We start from the raw sequence: 14,959 nt of genomic DNA on the forward strand, positions 1-14,959 counted from the left end.
CTGAGATTGGGGGGTGCGATGCAATGATGTTTTAGTTGTGGTATAGATGTGAATGCGCTTAATGTTGTAATTGGGCTCAACCAAGCCTAAGATCCTTGTATAGAGATTAAAGTGGGGAATGCACTGTATTGTAATTTGTCTGCTAAGTTTTGTGGTGTTAGGAGGGACCAACAGATCACAATTGAAATAGGGACATAAACCTTTGTGTGAGTTGGTCAGGTGGATTCTGTTTGTGAAAAGTACAATCAGCACTGATCCGGGTTATTACCGCTGGTCAAGACTACACTCGAGTGTGTGTCTGAGTAGGTCAGAAAGTGTTGCTCCAGATCATTTATTTATAATTTGATTTCCTTAGTGGAGCAGACAAACGTTATTTGTTGAAATCGCTTTATGTTTTGTTTTTGTTACTTTAGTGTTGAGAAAAGAGTGTACTCGAGAAAATTGTAAAGAAGAGTGAACGGCTGCGAGGAGTGAGAACTATGTCATAGTGTGCCATGCTGAGATTGGTCTGTTGGCATTTGTGATGCGCTGTTATGGCTGATACGTCTCTGAGTGCTGCACTGCTATTGGTTGTTAATGCCAAACAGGAACTGTGGGCTCGAAACTATTTCCTGGTTTGAAATGAAAATGTTACTTGTAATTGTTGAAATTTTGTAAGTCTATACGAGATCTGTTTAGGGGAGATGTGAGAGTCTCTGTTTGAGGAGGCTAACAGGTGACCAGAAGGCACAGCAGGTCATCATATGTCCATAAATGTGGTGCTTCACATTTGCATTTGGTTGACTCAATAGCATAAGATAAGTGAGAAAAAGAGTGCATTGATGTTTCCACACAGCGGCACATTTAATTAGAGAATTATAAAAAATCTGAGAAGAATATTGTATGAGATGAAGCCACCTCCTAGACCTGCACAGTACGAGGCACGTAAGGCCAGGGAGCGTGTAGCTCATTTCAAAGTGAAAGAGAAATATTATGGTAGAGTCAGAAAGACAGTACATAGTTGTGCTGAAGCTAGATAGGATGCAGAACAGCGAAAATGGAGACCTGACATAATTGAAGGAGCTAGGTTATATCCTGCATTGACAAGTGAAGAACCTCAGAAAGAGAAATAGAAAAAGAAAATTGAGGATAAAGTAGAGAGTGTAGAGCGAATAGACGAAGATAGTGATAGCGTTTCTAGTGATCACCGCCCCAGCGAATATATGTCAGAACCTTATGTGAGAGAGTTCAGGGATTCGAGCTCCTGTTAACTCTACTGTTTCTAATGCTCCAGACGCAATAACTATTGCGGTTACTATTGGTCCAGCTTTACCTTTATAATAACCAGAGTCTTCAGATACCACAACACATGCTTTTATGGTTCCTATAGGAGTAAATATGTCAACTAATGCTCTTGTTGCTCCCGGATGGGGAGACACCTTAAGAACTTCTTTGGTGCACAGTATGGTGACTACACTATACTCTGCTCCTGTACCATCAACAATAATGGAAAAAACTTGCCCCTGTAAAGAAACCCTCTCAGAGGTCACAAAATCCTCACATGTTCTTTTGAAATTTACCTCAGTGTATCACAAGTAGTAGTCCCCGGAAAGGGGTTACGCCCAATATCTCTGGAGTACAAAATAGTGTTAATTCACAGGAATTAGATGATTTGATCAGGTGTTTCAATGGGTCCAATGAGAAGCTGAAGGTTCAGGATTGAGCAGAGAAATTCAATCTCCAGGAAGATAGAATGCATTAGATGTGGTTAAATAAAAGTTAGAATTGGATGAGATGATTTCAAGAATTCATGACCTCACCAGATTAGATTCTTATCAAGAGAATGAGCTTATGCACATGCATTACGATGTCGCTAAAAGTGCATTACAAGCTCATGAAAAACTGTCAGAATTAGCTGGAACATATGATGTGGATTTAAGTAGGACCAAGTCCTTGCAGAAAAGTTACGTGTATGTTTTGATGAAAATGACATAAATAGTGTAAGAAGGCCTTGCATGAAAATGCAAATCGGAGAATTCATTGGTAGCTTTTAAAAATGGACTGAAAGTGACCAATGGGAAGGCAGATGTGCAAATAAGAAAGACCCACAGAAAGCAAAGGGAGAGCCACCTCCATTTTTGATAGATGGGGAAGGTGCTTAAAATGTCCTTAGAGGAATGTGCCTGGTAGAGGTTACATTCATATACCACGAAGTAAGAGTCATCTTGTACCATTCACAAAAGATTTCCTTAAATGGAGAGATAAACCAGTGGAGTGGTACACCCAAGTTGATCGATTTGTCAAGATCTCAGGTATTTTGGATAGATTTTAACACCCTTTTGGACATTGTGATACAAAGTGACTTGTGGACAAAATGTAAAATAGCTGTCCAGTGGCCAGAGAAGGCGCCAAAGATGTATCCTATATTAGATGCACCATTGGCTTTGGTGATGGAAAAGTATCAACAGGTGATTACTTTTTTGAAAGGAAAGATACCAGCAAAGGACATTTCTTGGGTTAAGATTGACAGAACAACGCAGGAGTCTGAAGACACTTTGGTTTTCTTTTATGAGAGATTGTGGCAGGTGTTTGAACATCACAGTGGAATGGAGAATCCTGAAATCAAAGATAGGGAAAGTTATGTGTCAGGGTTTGTGACAAGATTGAGACCTTAGGTAAGCATTGTGATTCAACAGCATTTAATTTTAATGCAAAATACTGCAGTGAGAATTGGAAATGAAACAGAAATAATTGAAGGAGAAGTTCAGGCTGGTCCAGATAAAATCAGCACAGAGAGGAAGTCAGATTGCACTGTCTATAGGGAATGTTGGTGCTATGCAATGTGTAGATCCACAGGAAGTTTCTAGGATGTAAGCTGAAAATGGTTATCCACAACAGTGTAGAGGATATGGTATTCCAATTTACCTGAGTACTAGAATTGATGTTGCCACATTAAATATATCAAATCCATGTCATTATTGTAACAAGTTAGGCTATTGGAAGAAGGAATGTCATCTTAATCCTAACAGAGTAATGAATGAGAATCAAGTAAAAAATTTAGAGTTTGTACAGACAGAGCTTAATAACCCTGTATAACAATAAAATGGGCCAAGGCAGGGAATGCAGAGTCATAGCGGTCTATTAGTATGTCGGGCGGATCGCCACCGGCTGCATGGCGGTGGCAATCCGCCCGCCATTTACCACCGCCAGCATCCCAGACCATCCGCCGGTTTGCCGTCCGTCAGGGTGTTGGGGGCTGGGGGGTGCACATTACCCCCCTGCATTTCAATGCACATTGTGGCAGGCATAGCGCGGTGCCTGCCACATTGTGCATGCAAATGCACAACATGGCTTTTTTTCATTGCAGCGGGTGCTGCTGAAAGCACCGCCCACCGCAATGTAAAAAATGTGGGATGCACGCGCCTGAGTCGCGGGCTCATCCTAATCTTCCCCACGGGACCGCCGCACATATGGCGGGAGGGCCCTTTTGCCGGTACGGTGTCCGCCCGCCATCGTAATAATCCCCTTAATGTACAGTAATTTCAAGTGATGCAAGTTCCTCAAACCCTTATTCCACAGCAAAATGTAACTGGTCACAGATTTAATTCTAACCAGATCCACATTTTATTGAGAATTCCTTATATAACCAAAACCCATTTCAGCAGTTTCCCATGTTTGACACTCTCAAGTGTTTTGGTTTAGATCAATCACCTGAGGGGTGCCTGAGGGGGGAGGAAAATTGAATGCTTGGCACACCCCTAAATGTAGACCAGAGTGGTCCATTCATAGAAGGAGAGGTGGTTTGATTGATACCGGTGCTAACCATTCCACTGTTAGACCAGCTGAAGTTCCAAACCAACACCTCTCTGGAAAAAGAATTCAAGCTGTAGGAGTTGCAAATAAACGAATGACAAATCCAGTAAGACAAGAGGCGTCTGTTAAAATAGGGTCCTTTGATCAGAACTACCAGTTTGTGGTGTGTATTTCTAGTCCTGTAAATCTTTTATGACATGATTCATTGCACAAATTAAATCTATTGCACGATGAAAGGTGTGGCGTTTCAGACTCATAATGAGGATGTGAAATTTAAAACGGCAAATCAAGGGTCAATGTTCGATTGTACCCTTTGATGACAAATTATGATTTGCTACCAGATCTTAGAGATACTGTGAAGCCTGTAGTCTGGGACTTCTCAGGAAAGGACATAAGTCTCATAAAAGGAGTTGAGCCGGTCCACATTTATCTTAAAGGTAATGGTGGGTACCCAAGAACCCCTCAATACAGTTTGACTCCTGAAACAATTGCTGGAATCACACAAGTGACACAAATCAATAAGGCATTTTGAAAGAGATAATGGGGAGTCATGTAACTCACCCATCATGTGCTTGTATAAAGCCTAGAGGTATTTACCGCATCATTCAAGATTTCAGATAGATTAATAGCATTGTTATTCCCTGGTGTCCTGTAGTTCCCAATCCAGCTGTGATTTTATTTCAGATTCCATGCGAGGCTGAGTGGTTCACTGTGATTGGTTTGTGGCAGATGTTTTTCTCTATTCCCTACCATGAAGACAGTCAGTACCTTTTCTTCTTCTGGTTCTAGACCCGTATTTTGGTAAGGTGCGGAGTCCCACAAGGGTATGCAGAAAAATCTTATAATTTTTTACACTTCCTTAAACAGAACTTTGGGGCATATTTACAGGGGTTCACTGACACAGCATTGATTAAATAAATATTGATGTAAAAAATATCGAGTATAAAATATAGACAACAAAAATATTGACTACTATACTTACATAGGTAAGTACAAAAATATTGACTAAAATCTAACATTGTATAAAATATTCACTTTTATATAAATATAAAATAAAATATTATATATCAAATTGATTAAACATTAGATGTAATTCTAACAAAATAAAACAAATGTAATATACATTTTAATAAACTATAACAATTAAACTTAATAAAAAAGATAAACACACAAACATAATTATTTATACATATAGATTTACTTTAAAACAATTAATAAACTATAATTTTGAATTTATGTTAAAAGTTTAAAATGATACAAAAGATAAATATATATATGTATATATCAATGATTTAAAATATAAAAAAACAAAAATTTATAATGAATTAAAACATGAAAATATAAAAAAATATTTAAAGTTATATTTCACAATACAGTTAGTGCAACTGTAGGGAAAGTGTTGGATAGTGGAGGGATAAAAATAACTATTCCCACTCCAGTGACTGCAACAGTAGGGAACGTGTTGGATAGCGAAGGGATAACAATTACTATTCCAACTCCAGTGAGTGCCATAGTAGGGAAAGTGTTGGATAGTGGCGGATTAAAAATTGCTATTCCAACTCCAGTGAGAGTAACAGTAGGGAAAGTGTTGGATAGCGGATGGGGCAAAAATTACTATTCCAAGTCCAGTGAGTGCAACAATAGCAAAAGTGTTGGATAGTGGAGGGGTACAATTTACTATTCCCACTCCAGTAAGTGCAACAGTAGGGAAAGTGTTGGATAGCTGAGGGATAAAAACTATTATTCCCACTCCAATGAGTCCAACAATAGGGAAAGTGTTGGATAGCAGAGATGCAAAGATTACTATTCACACTACAACAGTTATAAATATATATATATATATATTAAAAATTGAGACAAATTATAAAAACAAATTGATTATATTTTAAAAATTGGGAAAAATATATTAAATATATTTAAAAACATATTACATTATTAATTACATATAACACATACCTACAAATATTATATGAAATTAAATAATATTTAAAAAAACATTCCTTCACAAAAACATGAATTTATACATAAATATATTTATTTTGATTTCTATCCTATAACACCACAGCAATAACAACACACTTTTATATTAAATTTACTTCCATATTTAACATATAAAATAATCATTAAACAAATACTATTTTAAAATGAACTAATAAACCTTAATTAACAACAAATACTTTAACACTATAATGTCCTTAACACACAACTAAATTAAACTATAACTTAATAAAACACAATTAAAACGTATTTTTAAATTAAAAACTATTACTTATAACAACGAATTATAAAGTAATAAAATGAATTAAATAACCACCCCTTACTTCTTTAAAAGTAAAAATTACACACAAAAAAATAAACAATTACCCAAAATAAAAATCAAAAATTGAACAATAATTACCAATTATATATTAATTAGTTAAGCACAAACTACTTCCCAACTATTCCCCCTATAAACACCACAACACACACCTAAAATGAGTTACACAATTGCCATGATACATTTTTAATAATGTAATTAATGTCAATGAACAAATAAATATTAATAAAAAATAAATACAATACTTAACACCCTTTATCCCTGTGAACTCCAAAACACACCCCTAAAATGAATTACACTTACATAATTAATTACCAATTAATTAATTATAATTAATTAACAACCAACCATCAAATCATCAATTAAAAATAAATTACTTCCCACCCTTTACACATATGAACACCAAAACATACACCTAAAATAATTACACAATTACCTTATTTAATTACGAATTCATTCATTAAAATTATTTAACAACCAAATATTAATTAATCATTTCAAAATAAATTACTTACCACCCTTTACACCTATAAACACCAAAATACACACTTAGAATTGATTACACAATTAGCATAATTAATTACAAATTGAATAATTATTAATAATTAAAAACAAATCATTAATTATTTTATTAATAAATTACTTTACATATTTAACACTATAACTTCTCAATTAAACAAATATATATATATTTTTTTAAACTATTAATTTAATATAATTAAATTATGTCCCACCCTCTTACCCTGTAAATCCTCAACCCGCTACAGAACTAAAAACACAAAATACAACAATTTTTTTTATAACTACAAAGAATTTAAAATGTAAGACATATATTAAAAATACAAACAATTCTTATACAAAAAATACATCACATGCATTTAAAACATATACTAAAATACATAACACTATATTTTTGCAAACAATATTAAACACTTATTTTTAAGATCGATATTACTTACGTAAGTTGATATTCTTGACCACAATATTCTTGCTGTTGATATTTCCGAACCACAATATATATTTATGACTTGATATTTGTGCAACTCGATATTTTAAACTCAATATTCTGTCTGCACACCATTTACAAGCTCATATCGCCCCTGGAGTGTCACTTTTTTTGACTCCTCGAAGGTGTAGCGCTATTTTCCATATTTACAAGATGGCGCTAAGCCACTTAGCTTGGCTTAAGTGCCATATTGTAACTATGCCCCTTCTCATCGCAGTCCTCTGCCACAAGGTGCATGCAGTGGGTGTTGCTGTGGGCATTCCACTGCAACACCTATTGCTTTTTTAAGCTGCCCCAGATTTACAGGGCTGAGGCAGGGCCAAATACTAACACCATGGAATACCAGGCATTATAATGATGATACGAGGAGAAATTATTAAATTTCTGCAGCACACATAGAGAGTGCAATCACCAAATTGATCGTTTATGTGCAGGAAGGTGTCCATTCCTGCACCTAAACAATCGCCCCTGCAGTGAAGGCACCCTAGTAACATGGCTGCAGGGTTCCTGCACTGGCGCTAGGCAGACTTTCTTGAGCCAGCACTAGGGAAAACACAGGGGTGCACCATATTCTTAGGAATAAGGCCCATCCCAATGTTTCAAAATGTTGAAGCATAGAGCTTCCAAATTTGACGCAGCTCCGCGCTCCGATATGTTTTTGTAAATGTGTCCCCTTGAGTCTTTGATCATACCCTGTAATTCAGTTCTAGTGCAGTATATTGATGCCCTCCTGGTCGCATCAGATAATAAGAAAGTTTGAATTGAGACATAATCGGTCTGCTGAACTATTTGGCTGAGAATGGGCATAAAGTGTCCCCAAGTAAGTTGCAGTATTTTTAGAGAGAAGTTCTGTATCTCGGGCATCATTTTAAGAAGGGCACAAAGAAAATATCGCAAAAAATAATATTGCAGATTCTGCAAATGAATCTGTAAACCACCAAGTATTGATGTTTTAGGGAATGGTGGGCTACTGTTGATAGTGGATACTCAACTTTTTCCTAGTGGCCAAGTATTTACAGAGGCTGAAACACAGTGATGTGTCTGATCTGGTACCATGTGATAACAAATGATTGGTTGCCTTCCTAGAGCTGAGAGAAAGTCGCTCTGATGCCCCGTGTTGGGCCTGGTCCTTTTGGCAGGGTTATCCCCAAACATTTTGCCTTCTTCCTCTTATATCTGACCTTATTTTTGTTGGCTTGAGGACTCTGGGCACTTTACCATTGCTAAACAGTGCTAAAGTGCATGTCCTTTCTCCTTAAAACATGGTAAAATTGGTTTACATCTTTTTGGCATTTTTAATTTCCCTTGTAAAGTGGTATCCCATGTACATTAAATGCTACTAGAGGGCCTCCAGCACCGCTTGAGCCACCCACGGAAGTAGCCTTTCAAACCAGTCTCATGCCTGCCACTGCATGCCCAGTTTACTGCCAATTTGACTTGGCATTGAAAACTACTTGAGACACACAGATGATGGACGTAATGCAGAGTACTCCCAGTCAAGAGATCTGGGTTAAATCCATCGTTCATTTGCTCACCATGCCAACCCAGTTGAGACCAAGCCATATGCAAATCAGTCTTGACCCTGTGCCTAATGGGAAAGGTACAGCCTGAACTGCCAAGCCGAGTCCTCCATGGACCGGAAACAAGCATTTTGGGACTGGTTTCAGGGCTCACCCCACGTCAGCCAGACTAGCTTGAATCCAGTGGCACCGTGAGCCCCAGACCGACGTCTGGCCATACGCGGTGCACTTGAGGCGAGACAGTAAAAGACACCCCGATGATGGAAGGAATGCAAAGCAAATTAAAGATTGAACCCCAGTCAAGAGATCTTGGTTAAATCCATTGTTATGTTGCTCACAATGCCACCCCAGTTTAGACCCAGCCATCTGCAAATCAACCTTGACCCTGTGCCTCATGGGAACAGTCCAGTCCAAACTGCCAAGCCAAGTCCTCCCTGGACTAGAAACAAGCATCCTGGGACAGGTTTTGGGGCATCATCACACGTCAGCCAGGCTAGCTTTAATCCAGTGACACAGTGAGCCCCGGACCCACGTCTGGGCATACCCAGCGCACTTAGGACAAGAAAGCAAAAAACATACAGATGATGGACGGAAGGGAGAGCAAATCAAACATTCACCCCCAGTCAAGAGATCTGGGTTGAATCCCTCGTTCTTTTGCTCACCATGCCACCCCAGTTTAGACCCAGCCATATGTAAATCATCTTGGCCGTGTGCCTCATGGGAACAGTCCAGGCCTAACTGCCAAGCCAGGTCCACCCAGGTCTTTCCCTGGCAGAGGAAATCCCAGTCCAGAGTTCCCGCTTTGCACAGCAACGCCGATGTCACCCATAGCTGGAGCATTAGGTAGAGAAAGGCTTATTGTCTGTTTTAGACAGCAGATAGAGAGGCCTAAGAAAAACTTGCCAGTGAACGTGGAGAAACAATGGTCAAAAGAGGCCTTCTGTGGTGGCAGCCGGTACCTTAAATATTTAGTGGGACAACCGACCACTACACTGATCAGCATGCCAAAGTTGTCATTGTTCGGTATTAACAGTACTTATAATGAACCACAACTGAGAGCTCTAATGTTGAGGCTGAAGACAGTGCTTGTCAGTGGGAAATAAGAACGTAAAATAAAACCATTACCACTTATTTTGCAGACAAAGAGGGTGCAGCTCCTCTAGGATTTTTAAATGGGAGGCGTTCAAGGTAATAATCTGAGGTGTCTCAATGGGGACGTTGGTGGGGCTTTGATGAGAAGCCGTATTTGATCTTACAGACCACAAGAGTAAATTAAAAGCACTGGAAGTTGCAGCACAGTCTGACAAAGAGAAAGAGCTGGACCTCCAAGAAGCCAGGGTTCGATATGCTGAATTACTGGAACACTTGAGGGTGATAGATTTGCATGCGTACAAGCTGCATACTCATGCTGATTCAGATAGATCTGATACACTCTTGGCTAAGTTAATTAGACCACCACCCTCCCCCACACCTATATTAGCCATTCATAATGACCAACACGAATTGCTCAACATACACGTGGACATTAATAGAACGGATTGTGATCATTATACAACTCTCTACGCTGCATCCTCTCATGATACCACAGTTTCAACCACTACATTCCTAGAGGAGATGGTTCTTCCTAAGATCACGGCAGCCCAGGCTGAGGAGTTAGGAGCCCCTCTAACGGCTCCTGAACTCCGTTGTGCTATACGAGGAATAGCCTGTAATAAGACGCCGGGTTCGGATGGGATTCCCATTGAATTTTATTCTACTTTTGCAGCATCCATGGTCCCTAGGCTGATCCAACTGTACACCACTGCTTTGGATGAAGGTGCCTTACCCTCTACGACACGGGAGGCAATAGTGACCTCTTTGTTAAAACCTAATAAGGCTCCAATGGAGCTCTCATCATATAGGCCCCTATCGATCCTTAATACGGAGTACAAACTTCTTAGTAGGTTACTAGCAACGTGACTGCTCCCCTTACTACCCCCTCTAATTCACACTGACCAATGCGGATATGTGCCTATCTGCAGTACTTCCTTGAACATACATCGCCTTTATGCCCTGCTACACTCTGCCCGCATTGGTTTCCCCCACGCAGTCTGCCTCTTATTAGACATACGTCAGGCATCCGATTCTTTAAGCTGGTAATACATGCTGGCCACACTGGTTAAATATGGAGTTCCTTCAGCCTTTATTAAATAGGTCAAGCTCCTCTATACCGGACATACGGTGAGGGCCAAGGCCGGCACCAATATTTCTACAGCATATAATGTATATCAGGGTATGCGGCAAGGTTGCCCGCTGTCACCCTTGTTGTTTGTGCTTGCTCTAGAGCCCCTGGCACAACAGCTGTGACGTATAATGGCACCATATGAAATGCCAGTGGGTCGGCTCTGTCACTCCGTTTCGGTGCATGCAGATGACATGTTGCTCTACTTTGCAGATCTGCATGTAGACATGTTGCCTATCGCCTCCCTGTTTGAACAAATTGGGGAAATTTCGGGATTGTGCCTTAATGCTTCTAAATCAGTGGCCTTTTCCTTCTATGACACCAACCCACACCCCACACTACAATTTGGTCTGCTGCAGTTTAGGGTGGAACCCATTACCTTTAAATATTTTGGGGATTAATATTTATAGAACTGCTTCGGACAGAGTTGATGGAAATGTTGTCCGAGCACTTAACAACCTCAAATCCTAAGTGGAAATCTGGAATACTTTGCCTTTAACTACTGCAGGTTGTGTAGCTATCTCTAAGATGGTAATGCTCCGTAAACTATTGTATACCTTCATAGGTCTCCCAGTAGCATTTCCTGCTTGGATTTATAAAGCCCTGGACAGATACTAACTTCTGTAATTTGGAGACAGGGCCGTCATAGACTGGCCCTTGCCAAACTACAACTACCTAGTACTGAGGGTGGGATGGGTGAGCCAGATTTTAAAGGGTACCCTATAGTGGCTCAATTATAATGGTTGGCTTATTGGCTGGCTGGTCATAATCTATTTGGAATAGGTTATTTGCCCGTTTGCTTACGGGCCGGAATGCTCCAATCCGTATTATGTCCTGGAGTGATTAAAATGAAAGACACTCCGCTATTGGAAGTTGGCGCGGTAATATACTAATTTATCAGTGCCATATGCCCGGAATATACCTTTGTTGTGGCTTACCCATGGCTCGGGGAGTTTTGTCGGACACTAGCCTGCGGGGATGGGCGGAATCTGGTGGGATAACTCTGGGGTACTTATTCCTGGACGGAACCTTAATGCCGCATACAGAATTTGTACAAACCTATTCAGCTCCTCCTACACTGTTTTTAATGCATGCAGCGATCACACATTATGTCCGTAGATACTGGTTATTAGATCGAAGGGAACCTCCGGCCTTCATAATTTTGCAATCAATACACATAATGGGGCATGGTAGTCATCTAGTTCGATGGCTATATCGGAGACTACATCCCCATCTGGGAGTTTTCTTACTAACACTACGTCAAAGACGGGAGATGGAGGTGCCCAGGGACTTCACTGATAGGGAATGATCACAGGTCCTTGAATATCCCAGGTGCGTTTCCCGCAATACTTGCCTAAAACTGATTCAACTGTTTCTCCGGCATACGGACTATCTCACACCACGGGTGATACATCGTATGTACCCCAATTCCACGTCAGTGTCCTCGTTGTCGTAACTTGGAGGCAGACTTTATTCACATGTTTTGGACCTGCCCGTCCTTGTGGACTTCTGGTCAGAGGTTATGCAGGGTCTCACCTCCCTTTTTCTGAGCGTTCCAACTGGAACACCCCTGAGGCCTGTCTCCTCGGGCTCTTCCCACTTCCTAAACAGGCAAAAGTGTTGTGTCGTTTTCTAAACCTCATTCTCATGCTAGCTAAGAGGCTTATCACACAACGATGGAAGTCAACTAAGGCACTGCGCAGAGGGAAATAGCAGGAAGAAGTTATAAAATGGGTTACTGCTGAGAGGGAGGCGTTGTACCATGAAGAGCACAGAGGGTTAAGACGGAAACCGATATCTTTGGAGTGAGCTCAAATGTTGGAGATTTTAAAGGCACAATGTATGGATATCACTGAGGAATAGTTTGTCCCTGTACATGTATCCTTCCTGCCTGCCTCCCCCCTTTTTGATCATTCCCTTCCCTCCTTCCCCCCTTCACCTCCCCTGCCGCCGTCTACCCGGCGGTGATACCCTGCTCCGCCCCCGCTCCCCTGATGGTAATCAGAACAGACACCTTGTTTATCATAGCATAGTTTTTTATTATGGTTTACCTTTTTTTAAGTCACAGATTTAAGATTTCATTACACAATCATATGTTATGCAGTCAGAATTATGAGTACGATCTTGTTGGTACATGTGTATAACTTACTCATTGTTGATTTTGTGCAGGTTCGCTCACATTCTTCATTTCCACAGATTGTGTGTATACACCTGTACCTTGTAACGATAATCTTTGTAATGAAGTAGTTATTACGATGTTTAGGATATACTGTTGTTGATTCCACAGAATGATCTGAGATTCATAATGCTGTACAATAAATTGTATCAAACCAAAAAACGAATACAACTCAGTGTTAAAAAAAAAGAATGGAAAATAAAAATGCACTTACCTACTCCATTTGCTCTCCTCCTCCTGTCCTTGTGCTTCAGTTCATTGAAGTTGGTCTCTGCAGCATTTGAATTCTTCACACCAATCCAGATGCCTCTGGCAATGTTGCTGATAATGTTAAGCAGCATGAGAACTGCACCAGTATTGGCTGGAGCAGGCTGGCACGATGCTCCCGCATGCACTAGGGGCCTGTGCCTGCTCTTCATCCAGTTGTCAAAGACAGGTGGGTCGAGAGGTTAAAAGTGCCCTTCTCAGGTTGTCTGTCGCAGGACAGCCAGTCAAAATGACCTGCCCTCTCTAAACTGGTGGATTGAGCACCACGCCCCTGCTGCCAGTCAGCAGAATTGACCCCACCCCCAAAACACGGCTCAGTTGGGAAAAAGGGAAAAATAAAAAGGTAATACATTCCTTTTTTATTACCATTTTATGTTGTACCTTTGCACACTGGCAGCAGAGGGATAATGCTCCACCGACCTAATGGAGGGACCGCTGCTGGCCTTCTGTTCATCATGTACCAGGATGGCATGTTGTACAAGGTTGAGAACCAAAGGTTTAGCCCGATGCAATATAAACCTGAAGCTATGTTGCAGATGCACTAAAGTAGTGCTCTGATTGGTCCCTGGTGGTGTGAATGAGATAGGAACGTTTCTGAATCTCTTATTTCTTTTAAATTGGTGTTCACACAGCTGAAGGGAGTGAAGATTTCCTTAAGATTTAGGAACGTACAGACCTCTCTACTTGCCTTATTCTTGCAAGTGTGAAGTTCTTTGTGCAAAACGTATTCCTTTTATTTTTTGACTTTTACTGAAGTCTGATTATGCTGACACCTTTCTTTCCTTTTATGATCCTAATTTAGAGACCCTTGATAGATTACCCTACATTTGATCCATGTTTAGAAGAGAGAATGGAAGTTCCATTATGGAACACCTGTTTGCTTTAATCTGTGTTTATAACATTGTGATTTTTGCAATATAATATGTCATTCTATTTAGCCTTAACTTGCTGAGAATTTTCAGCGTACCTTTTATATTTCTCCATTTACTAAACTTGTTCTTGGTTGGAGGCATTGTGGGAACTGGGTTCCCCTGCTACTCGATGGATGCAATATTGGGTCAGTCACTGACGATGAAGTAATTAGTAAACAGCTCTTAACAGATGGTGACGGAGCTGGAGATGATAGCCGAATCAACCGTTTTGTAAAGTCTTTCATGAAATGGTACTATTCTGGATCTCACAAAGAAGGGTATACTCAGTACCACCGTATGCTTGCTACTTTGTCACAGTGTGAATTTTCGATGGGAATAACTCTACTTGTGTATGATATGAACCTTCGAGAAATGGAGAATTATGAAAACATCTACACAGACAAAAATAATAGCATTGTGGCTGCTCATGAAAAAATTGCTGAATGCAAAAAACAGATTCTGCAATCAAAGCGGATTAGAAAAAATAATCAGGAATATGATGCCTTCGCTAACGTGATACAGAATCATACGGGCAGACATTAAACTTTAAAGGAACTTGATGCCTTGGGGAGAGAACTGCAGCACCTTTCTCACAACAAAGATAGTGTTGACGATAAGCTGGAGTTGAGACACAAGCAGTTCCTTTCCTTCTCAGCACCATACTTGAAATTCAACAGACTTTGAAAAGTGATGATAAGAGTGCTGAAGAATCTCAAGAGACTCAAATAGAAACTAAGAGTAAACAGTAG

At 40.1% G+C, this 14,959-nt stretch overlaps 1 pseudogene; it reads left to right on the forward strand.

The window, feature by feature from the left end:
• The first annotated feature begins 2,156 nt into the window (after positions 1-2,156).
• Positions 2,157-14,959, forward strand: LOC147672119 (THO complex subunit 7 homolog pseudogene; annotated as a pseudogene).

The sequence above is a fragment of the Lissotriton vulgaris genome, unplaced genomic scaffold (assembly GCF_964263255.1).
Source record: "Lissotriton vulgaris unplaced genomic scaffold, aLisVul1.2 SCAFFOLD_3703, whole genome shotgun sequence".
In the NCBI taxonomy this organism is placed as follows: Eukaryota; Metazoa; Chordata; class Amphibia; order Caudata; family Salamandridae; genus Lissotriton; species Lissotriton vulgaris.